The sequence below is a fragment of the Strigops habroptila genome, chromosome 12 (genome assembly GCF_004027225.2).
Source record: "Strigops habroptila isolate Jane chromosome 12, bStrHab1.2.pri, whole genome shotgun sequence".
In the NCBI taxonomy this organism is placed as follows: Eukaryota; Metazoa; Chordata; class Aves; order Psittaciformes; family Psittacidae; genus Strigops; species Strigops habroptila.
This window is the reverse complement of record NC_044288.2, coordinates 13686075-13696116: the sequence shown is the minus strand read 5'-3', so window position 1 is coordinate 13696116 and position 10042 is coordinate 13686075. Positions and strand designations below refer to the sequence as shown.

Below are 10042 nucleotides of genomic sequence, written 5' to 3'. Positions count from 1 at the left end.
GAGGAAATGGACAATTCTGTTAGGCTTATATGAAGAGTTTTTGGACGCTACTGTGTTTTGAAGTGTTTAAACCATCGCTTATCTGTTAAAGTAATGTACACTTCAGCTGCAGAGCTGGTTTTATGTATCTGTGTGTGTGTAACATGAAAATAAATATACTAGAGTCTCTCTTCCTGTGTCTGGTCCATCCTCCACCAATCCTTGCACTTCTTGTGTTTCTACTGCTGATATGACATGAGTAGCAGAAGATGGAGATTCCCTGGGTGTTCAGCCAGCATCAACTTCAGGACACTGAGGACTTACCACAAATCACAGTACCGGTATTATTATTTCTGCATTTTAGACTGTTTAGCTGGTATATATGCATGAAAATGCAGCACTAAACCTAGTGAGCTTTGTTGCATCCAAGTGTTCTATATGACTGCTTCTTCAGGGGAGCAGGTTAAAAACTGGACAGCATGGTTGTTATAGCCAGAAGAAGGTCCCAGAGCAAAAAATGCTGCTTCCCAGGCTGTGTAACAGCCAGGTCTGTTCTCCTTCTCTGTTTTTCTACAACTGCTTGTCTCATTTTTCCTGCTGTCCATTATGATATTTGCTAAGATTTTCTCCACTGAGGTTTCTTGTTCCACAAACTAGTGATCTATAGCAAATTGCTGAGCTATAGCATTTCCATATCAAATGCATATTATAGCAAGGAAAAATACGTTAATGAAACAGAATAATAAGCAGAACTTTTTTCTTCTGTAATAGACTGAGAAGGAATAATGCGAAAAGACAAGAAATCAAACAAACAACCAGGAACTCTTGCAAGGATTAAAAGCTGGGTTTAGAATTAGAATCCAACCTGACCCAATGATGGCAAGTGTCTTTTAGAGTGAGTTGATGGATAAAAGAGTTTGCAAAGAAACTCTGCAAGTTGCCCAATCTGGGCCTTGTAGATTTCCCTGCCTGGGAAAATAAACACTTTTGAGGTTGTTAGGGTAGATCACATGTCATAAGGGCTCATGCACCAAAAGACAGTGACCATCTTCTGTATGATTCAGGACTGGTTTCCCTGACTTGAAAAAAATAATTTGCCATATGTCAAATAAGCATGGACCGTAATGTAAGAATCTCACCTGGGGAGTCAAGGGTTTCTGATTGTCTTCCACCTTTCTTCCATTTCACGTTTTGCCTAGTCAATAGACTGCTTTGGCCATACCCCAGACACAGAGGCAGAGAGCCAAGCTCATTTGCCACTAGAAGTAGAAGAATTTCTGTTGCTGTCTAGACTTCATGAAAACCTGAAAAGTTGCAGCTGTTGTTTTTAAGGCAAATTATCTTAAATCCACTTAATTTTTAAAGGAGGATTAATTTTAGGAGTATGGGAGCTGCTGGAATAATTTGCTTCCTACTAGGATATCTAATTCACAAATGAAAATCTGACATCTTTATTGTAAAAGCCCAAATAAATTTTTATTCATGCATCCTCAGCTTATGCTATGTTGTGAAACGCAGCACAGTTCCTTCCCAAAGGAACAGGCTTTTGTTTGCTTTTTTGGCCAAAAATGGGTTTTCCAAAAGAACCATAGACTCAGATGTCTACAGCATTAAGATCTCCATTAGAGGAAATCTGGATTCCTTTTATAGCCAAAGGAGGAATAAAAAAGCTGTGCTGAAATCAATTTATCTGACCAATTACCTTAGGTGTTTTACAGGTATTTTTTAAGCATATCTTCTACAGTTGAAAAACAAAGCTAGGCAGCTAGGTACAGGTCACCTTGAAATGCTGTATGTTCTTTGTTGCAGAACAGATATGTTTGACAGTCCCTTTCAATTTGTTTTGTTTTTTTAGAGCCCAAGAGACTCCCTTAGAAATGACTCACTAGGCAAATCATGCTCCAAATGAGCAAAATAAATGGCTAACAACTAACTCACTGCAAAACACTGGGAGAAGAGCATCCTCAGGAGTTCACCTATCATTTTGCTTATTGATCTGGAGCTGGTACCTCTGGAACACCTGGACCACACTCTCACAAGGCAGGGAAATTCAAACAAAGCTCTATCACTTATAAGGTTCAAAGCATTTGTTTGCAAATTTGCAGTTTTCTTTCCCTTACTTCTACAGGAGCTAGTGGGAGCAGGAAAGATATCAGTCCTGCCACAGAATGTGCTACATTTCTGTCTAAACTCAATGGAAAGGCTCCAAACGAAAGTATTTCTTGCTGCTGTTGACTGCAGTGCAGGTGGGTTGGGCTGCACTGAGCAACTGCAGCAAAAAACTATGAAAGTCACAGTTTTGGGAAACTGAACTCCCCAGCCTTTCCACGAGGAAGGAAATAAAAGAGCAATGCAGGAACTTGGAGGTATAGTTTTTGTTTATTTAACCATGTACAGGCTGGAGTTCCTGTTAGTTGGTTTGGTGCCAGGGAAATATTACCTGCATAGGGTTTTTTGAATGTAAGTGAACTGGGCTAATACCACAAACGTCAGCTTCCCCCAAGCCCTGCACTGCTGTTTCCTCCCAGCTCAAGTTACTTGGTCGTGCAGGAAAAACACCACAGGAACAGCAACACATAAATTTACATTACAGTAGCAACACCAGGACCTTCCACTGGGATTTAGACACACAGAGCACACAGTGGGGTAATAAGGAACCATTCCTCAGCTGCTTTGTTTTAACCATCTCCCTCCCTGCTCTTAGCTTAAAATAATGCAAATCAGTTTGTGCTCCTACATAAAACAAAGATGAACAGGCAGTTGACATTGGTCCGACTGCATTTAGTTTGCTTGTGTACCTCAGCTCCAAGACAAGGGGCTATATCATATGGAGCTCACCCTCTTTGCCTATAACAAGACATAGTCCCTAAGTTGGATCTGACATGGCAGCCTAGCAATTCCCAGTAGACTTACTACATGACTCCAAGAGCCAGAAATGACTGTCCTACATGATTCAGCCTCAGCACACTCTACTTTTTCACAGTGTCTTGCATTAACAGCAAGGAGCACTCAAATGAGTGTTAAACTCAGTCTGATTGCTTTAGGACTCATTTCTTCCCCTTTCTCCCCTCTCATGAGGAACAGGTATATTGAAGATTCATCTCTCCCTCTCATCCACCCTGTCGTTTTGCTGCTGAGAAATTCCATTGAGGATTGAGTCTTTTCCCTGCAACTTCATTTGCCAGCTGTAGGATTTTCACACCATATTTGTATTCCAGTCCCGATTTCAATTACCTGGCTAACCTTTTCAATTTTCACAGAGAGTGAGAATCAGAAAACAGCAGGTCCTTTATTACAGCTCACACTGGCGGGGAATGTTTCACCCCCGCTTCCCTCCCCCATGTTTGCAGGAAAGCTCTGTCAAATTCAAACAAACTCATTGATCATAACTTGTCTATTTACTTATGCTTTGCTGACTGTTAAGTATTCTGGTCCCTTCTGCAGACCTTTTATCCATCCTCCTTTTAGCTTGAACATGCTATGTTTCATATTTCGAAAAGCCAAGGAAAAACAGTCTTCAGTTTTCAACCTAACGCTTGACTCCAGTGGGAACTCTCACTGGGGTCAAGTACTGGAGAAGGCAAAAGTCTTGTGCTTCAAGAGGGGCTATTTGCTGATCTTTGACAAGCAAGACATGGTGGTAGCTAGTCCTTATTTATGTTTCAGAGCACTTCCCAGTGGAGGCTCAGGGCACTAGAGGGGTTCCCTCAAACCACAGGGCAAGACAGGCACTAGACATCACTCTGCTAATCCCAAGCCTCTGTTCTGACACTAAACTGGACTGGCCACACCTATCACATGCAAAAGAAATTATTTTCCTCCTCCCTTTTTCCTTTCTCAGTTCAGCAAGTCATACCCCTCCTCTTATCTCCTTCATTATTCTGAGCTCTTGATACAGCAATGATTTCCATGTCTCTGCTCTGTCTGCACCATCACGCAGCCACCCAGCTCCTAAAAATGTTTTATTTAATTGTGAGAGGGATTTAGTGCAATAGATCTGTTTCTTAACAGCACCTTCCCCCCTTTCTCTTCTTTTTTTATTTCCAGCTCATTATCTTTGTCCATGTTCAACTCTAAATTAACTTAATTATAGGCAGATTTCATATCTCTCTAAACCAGATGGAGCACTTGTAAAACATCCCTCCAGTCAATAGCAAATGAGGGCCTTCACTTATGCTAAGTAGGCTTTGGGAAAGGCAGCTCAGCTGTATCTGTCCTGTTCCTCCCAGAGACCTCTCCCAGTTGCTCATAGTTCTTGCCTTTGCTCTGAGCTGCTTTTAAGTGAGTCATTTCACCTATCCATTTTGCAGCCTGTCCAAGTTCATTGCAACCACTGAGCTCCACAAAAGACATCTGTATAAATTGCTAGGTGAATCCTTCTCTTATGCAGATGCCAAGGGTGCTGCAATCTTTCCACCTCCTCTTGCTATATTCAGATAGGTGGAAAGTGCCTAGGTTCAAAGTCTGTGCCTATTGGAATCTGCCCTGGGTACAAATCTGAGGTAAACCTGAGTCATATTGCATCTAAACATTGGATGTATTTAGTCTAGAATGACCTCCTTTTATTTACACGTTTGGCAGGCCAAAGATCTCTCTCGGTTAATGCAAGTCTTGTTGCTAAAAATTCACATACTGATGATAGTTCTTTCCATGAATATCCCCTCTGAATCAAAAACACATTAAATGGACTAGATCCAGGGCACCCCCTTATACCTCATCCTCTCCTTAGCCTGTGATAACAGGTTTCCTTTGGAAGCTCCTAGAAGCAGGAGCTATCTCTAGCAGTTCATGGGTTTCTTACCTTCTAGTAGGTAAGATTGCACTGCTGTAGCTTACCATTCACAAAAGTTCTCCACTGGCAGAGGAAATATCTTCTTTCTTCTGCAGGAGGTCAAGTAGCTATTACCCAGCCAGGACACCTAGAGGTCCATCAAGTTTTGCTATGGTGCCAGTGAGTCCTCACTAGTAGAAGCAGAAAAGAGTTGTTAAAGGTCAGCCATGAACAGAACTATGTTGAGGACATATGAAATACTGTAAGAATATCTTTAAGACGTTGGGGAGGTGGGACTAAACTTCCACCAGCAATTTAAAAGGTATGTGCCAGTTACGAGAGGAGTCATAGAGCTGTATTACTACCATTGGAAGAAGTCATCTGTGCTTTCTGGAAAGGAAGAAAAGCCTGGGTGATTCTTTATACACACGTGCACTTCTTCCCAGCTGTTTGCTGCCCTGGAAATTGGAACCACTGTTTAAATTGGGATGTGTTCCCCTCCCTTGTCCTGCAAAGACAGAGTTACAAATCATGCCTGTACACTTGGAGTTAATTAACATGAATGCTGTTAGCAGTGCAGCTAAAGGACAACCTTTCTGGGGTCTTTGGTGGCTGACCCATGCAGTTAATGGAATGATACAAACTTTGCAGCTGTGAGGAGACTGTACCACATGAACTCCAGCCCTAGACTTTCTGATGGATAGAGCCCCATTCAGAATGTAATTCACTCTGCTGCAAAAGCTTCTCTGTTGCCCCTTTCTTGCTCAGCACTTTGCTCTGTAGAGAGAGAGATCATAGGTAGGATATTTCTTCCCTGCCTTGTGAGAACATTTTCAGAATTTTCTATCTCAAATGCAACCACATTGTATTTATCATCTCTGCAGCAGTCTGTTCCCAAGGTCTGTTTTTAGGCCAGGAGGGCCTGAAGAAGTCGGGGAGCAAATATCTGCGCTGAAATCTGAACATATGCCCTTTAAAAAGCATTTGTACACATCTTCCCCAGATTTACAGGGCAACGACACTAGTCAGTGCCCACTGGAGGTCAGTCTTGAGCCACGAAAACCTGTGCGATGAGTGAAAATCTGTGATTTCCAGCAGCCTTGGACTCTAAGCCTCTATGTGTGGTGCACAAGACACCCCTGGAAAGAACATGTTCCAGATCCCTTGATGTTGATTTATGATTTACATATTCTCATGTTTTCATTTCTTTTTTCCTTGCTTAAAAGTATCCAGTGGTCTGTTGCTGGATAAGCTCAGCAAGAGATGCACATGCTGTTCAAACAGCACAATTCAGGCTCACAGAAACCCACGATGCTCCTCAGCTCCAAGCCAATGTGCGCAGTGGCACCACATAGCTGGTGAGTCAGGCTTGGCCTGCTCACCCAAGGTGACCTGGCAAATACTCTTATTTCTGGGCAATTCTCAGTCTTTTGGTTTTGTTTCACAGGGAACCAGCACCATAATTATATACAGATAGCATCCTGTGGATGCGAGATCAGGATATTGATGCACAATCAACTTAAGTCCAGATATACCTAATTCTTATCCATATTCCTTGCCAGTGCCTATAATTAAGACTCTCTACAAGGAAACCTATTTAAAGGATCACTTCCTCCTTCTGTGACACACTCCCAGAAGGGTTCAAGCAAGATTTGATAGGAAACAAAACCCTTCAGCTAAACGTTTTGATAAATCAGATTTTGCCCCCGCAGAAAAACCAATCCTACACTTTTACTACAGGATCCGACAGGTGCCAGTGCAAGCTCAGCTTGGGCTCCACCAAGTGAAGTCAGCACTTGGTAACTCTTATGTCTATATAAAAAACATGCATCCGTACTGGCTGACACAGAAAATGGAGATTGAAGTGCTCAGCTGGGATCTCCTCAGGTTGTTATTCCACACATCAGTCTGTGGTCTACGCACATTCACTAATGCTCAACACTGAAATAACAGCCAGTGTTGAGCAAACCCTCTGTTTGCCCCTTCTACAAGAAGCTTTAAGCATGTATTTCTTCTGCTTTGCTGTAGTAGTTAGAGCCATTCCTTTTCTGTTATTTTCCTTGCACAGCAAAAGAAATATTGATCCCCACCCTGGCTGCTTTCCTGTGAATGATCAGTTATCCTTTGGTGTTAAACAAACTGCAATTATGCATTCTAAACAACCAGAGAATCACAAGGGTCAAGGTACCTTCTGATCTCTTACCTCTTATTCCCATTAGTATGCCTGTCTGCATGGCCTTGTGCACACCACATCTTTCCAGCAAGAGAAAGGCAGCCTCCATCTTGCTGTCCTTCTCCATTCATACTCACCTCCTGCTTCAAGGAACAGTAAAGTTGTTTCTGAAGTCAGACGGTTCTTAAGAGAGACTAGAGCAGATGAAATAAAGAGACAGGGTAGGGCCGTGGCAATAGCTCAGTAATATTGGCTCTCCACAATTTGGAAACAAACCTGCAGCACTGGCCATGGCACTGGAATCATTCCTTGGATGACGGAATCTAACCAGCTGAGGACCTTGGCAGCCTACCAATGACAGAGTCAGAAACCAGGCAAGCAATGGGTAGGAACAGAGACGACTGTTGTCTTTGGCAGAACCCATCAGGCATCCTTGCAGCAGCCCCTGGGGGCTGCCCTCTCGCTGCTTATTGGAAACTGTGTTAGGAGAGTAGGGTGCACTGTTCTCAGTATGATCCAAGCGGCAAATTACATACCAATGAGCTTAAGCTAAGGGGAGATTCAATGCTTTGCTTTGAATGTAGAGGTGAAACAAGGTTAGTGAGGAAAGAAACACAAGCCTCCCTCATTCTGCCATCAGGATCCACTACTAGAGCTTTGGTCCTTCCTCTCACACATCTTACATTTTCATTTCTTTTTTGTTTGTTTTAGTGTATTTTTTATTGTTACCTATCCCCTTCCCCTCCCTCCTTACTGCAACATTTGTGCTATTTAGTACAGCAGGAAATGTGACATGTCTTCACCTGGCTGTCTGGGAGGTTTGCAACTGGTGGTCCATTACCACTTTCTAATGGGGTATTTATTTTCTTAGGAATATTTTGTACCTTCACAGATGGGACTGAACCACTTACCTTTATCAATAAATCACAGTAGCTAAAGCCCTGGTTTATGGCCAGGCTGGACCAGCTATGGAGCTAAGTAAATGTGCTGAAGACAAAAGGTTTGAACCAGGGATATATTTAGCTGCCCATATTTAACACAGGATTGGAAGGAAAAGGAACTTTAGAAAGTATCCAGGTAAAAAATAGCTTTGTGGAAGCAGGACAGCTGCTGGTGTCTGTGAGTAGGACCCAAATTCATATGTCTTGGCTCGTTTACTTCGCTGATCTGCCCAGCACATTGATTTGCTCAGCCCTTCTAGGACTGTCTGCCTCTCCCTCTACCATACCCCAGCTGTCTTTGCCCTCCAGTGCTGCAGGCTGAGTCCTGCTCATGACCCGGTGATGATCTTCTCCCCTGGGCATAGCTGGATAAAGACATACCTTTGCTGAAACTCTGAGGAATATTGCTGAGGGTAATAGCGCTTGTTTTAGAAATGCTAAAACAAAAGAGTTTATGGACATTGAGTGGGGGGGTTGTTTGTTTAAATCTGGCAGAAGCAGCTTTTCGATCCATTTATCAAGCTGCCTGCAGCTCCCATTTCAAGGCTGATGAAGACATAATAAACAGTGAGCCAAAAAAAAGTCTTTTGAAAGGTGTATCCAGAGTAGTTTAATAAATTAAAGGCAGCAGGGGAAAAAAGAAGAAAAATCATCAGTGCAAGTTTTGGCTTTGCTCTGCTGTTCATTTTATGGCATAAATTTAAATAAATGAATAAAGCAGGTTGGTGGAATAATTCTTTCCTTCTCAAATTTATTCTCTAAAGAGTTCTGCCTGTGAATTCATTTTTCTACAATGGCTCATGTCTTGCCAGCTACCCTCCAAATCGCCTTCCAAACTGCCGCTTTGAAATTTATAAGCATATCCATCAGACTCTACAGACCCCCACAGTTTCTTTGAAAAAGCGCATGCATTCCTGATTGATGAAAACCCCAGTGCAATAAACTTCAATACAACTAAGCAGCTGGATGCCAGTAGCTCAGGTGATCCCAAACATTATACTGCTCACTTCCCACTGCCCAAAGACCTTGGAGTCTGCACTAACCTTTTATCTTCATAGAGGAGACTTCGCTCCTCTACAGCTCCCCAGAGGTCTCAGTCCAGTATTAGCTGACAGTTGTTTCTCTGGGTATGCGTCAGCCTTTGCTCATATTGGGATTAAGTGCTGTTTGTCATGTTCTCTTTTGCGTTTGCATTCATGGCTATCAGGCAAGCTGGGAGACTTTTCCAGTCCCTTGCTGGGTACTTTATGCTCAGGGTATGGCAATTAAGTTACTTCACTTCTTTCCAGAGCGTTTTGGTCATCAAGACCTGATAGACATTCTGTCTGGATGTCCCAATGTGAGTTTTAACACTCTTCTTCCAGAAGCTGTCACCATGTTTTATGAAATTGCAGGAATGCTTCTCTGGGTCTGAGTCTTTCTTCAGCTGAATTGGGTTAAGAGTCACAAACCTCAGCAGATATCATTAAGATCCTGTTAGCAGTACAGAAAACAAAGAGGGAGTCGTAGACAGAATAAAACATTGAAAGATGAGAAGCAATGAAAGAATCAGAAAAAAGTGAGGAGAAAAAGACAAGCCCAGAGGAACAGAGAGGAACTGAAAAGGAAGAACTAAAAGAAGAAAAATTCATCAACAACTGCAATGAGAATAAAAGAGGAAAAGATTAAGGAGAATGAAAGGAGAGAGAGAAAAAAGATCCATAAATATACATTAAAAAAAAAATCCACACTGATTTTCACTAATGCTTGTGCTGGTTTTGGCTGGGATAGAGTTAATTTTCTTCATAGTAACTAGCATGGAGCTGTTTTGGATTGTATTGAAAACAGTGTTGACAATGCAGAGATGTTTTCATTACTGCTGAGCAGTGCTCACAGAGTCAGAGCCTTTTCTGCTCCTCACCCCACCAGCAAGTGGGCTGGGGGTGCACAAGGAACTGGGAGGGGACACAGCCGGGACAGCTGACCCCAACTGACCCAAGGGATATTCCATATCACATGATGTCGTGTTCAGCATATAAAGCTGGAGAAGGAAGAAGGGGGGATGCTCAGAGTGATGGCATTTGTCTTCTTAAGTAATAATTATGCATGATGGATCCCTGCTTTCCTGGAGATGGGTGAACACCTGCCTGCAATGGGAAGTGGTGAATGAATTCCTTGCTTTGCTTGCACACACAGCTT

General features: G+C 42.5%; 1 long non-coding RNA gene across 9 annotated transcripts in view; it reads right to left on the bottom strand.

Moving 5' to 3' along the window:
- The window catches only part of LOC115615923, a 30572-nt gene extending 21193 nt beyond the window's left edge, over nucleotides 1-9379 (bottom strand). For 7 of the 9 annotated variants that reach the window (XR_003994176.1, XR_003994172.1, XR_003994168.1 and 4 more), the window contains exon 1: nucleotides 4816-9379. This is a non-coding gene — a long non-coding RNA (uncharacterized LOC115615923). The remainder of the gene's footprint in view (nucleotides 1-4815) is intronic. The other 2 variants (XR_003994171.1, XR_003994174.1) reach the window with 2 other exon arrangements.
- Nucleotides 9380-10042: the final 663 nt, after the last annotated feature.